Here is a 618-nt window from a genome sequence, read left to right on the forward strand (position 1 = left end):
GTGTGTGGGTATATCGGTGTGTGGCAATCTCCATGTTTGGGTATATCGGTGTGTGGGTATATCAGTGTGTGGGTATCTCGGTTTGTCGGTATATCTGTGTATGGGTATATCACTGTGGGGGTATATTGGTGTGAGGGCTTATCAGTGTGTGGTTATATTGGTGTGTGAATATATTAGGGTGTGGGTATATCAGTGTATGGGCATATCATGTGTGTGGGTATATCTGTGTATGGGCATATCAGTGTGTGGGTATATCGGTGTGGCGGTATATCAGTGTGTGGCTATATCTGTGTGTGGTTATATCGGTGTGTGGGTATATCGGTGTTTGGTTATATCAGTGTGTGGTTATATCGGTGTGTGGGTATCAGTGTGTGAGCATATCAGTGTGTGGGTATATCAGTGTTTGGATATATCGGTGTGTGGGTATATCGGTGTTCGGATATATCGGTGTGTGGATATATCTGTATGTGGGTATATCTGTGTGTGGGTGTATCAGTGTGTGGGTATCAGTGTGTTGTTATGTCAGTGTGTGGGTATATCAGTGTGTGGGTATCAGTGTGTGGGTATATCAGTGTGTGGGTATATCGGTGTGTGGGTATATCGGTGTGTCGATATATC

This window comes from Rhincodon typus, chromosome 22 (genome assembly GCF_021869965.1).
Source record: "Rhincodon typus isolate 14 chromosome 22, sRhiTyp1.1, whole genome shotgun sequence".
In the NCBI taxonomy this organism is placed as follows: domain Eukaryota; kingdom Metazoa; phylum Chordata; class Chondrichthyes; order Orectolobiformes; family Rhincodontidae; genus Rhincodon; species Rhincodon typus.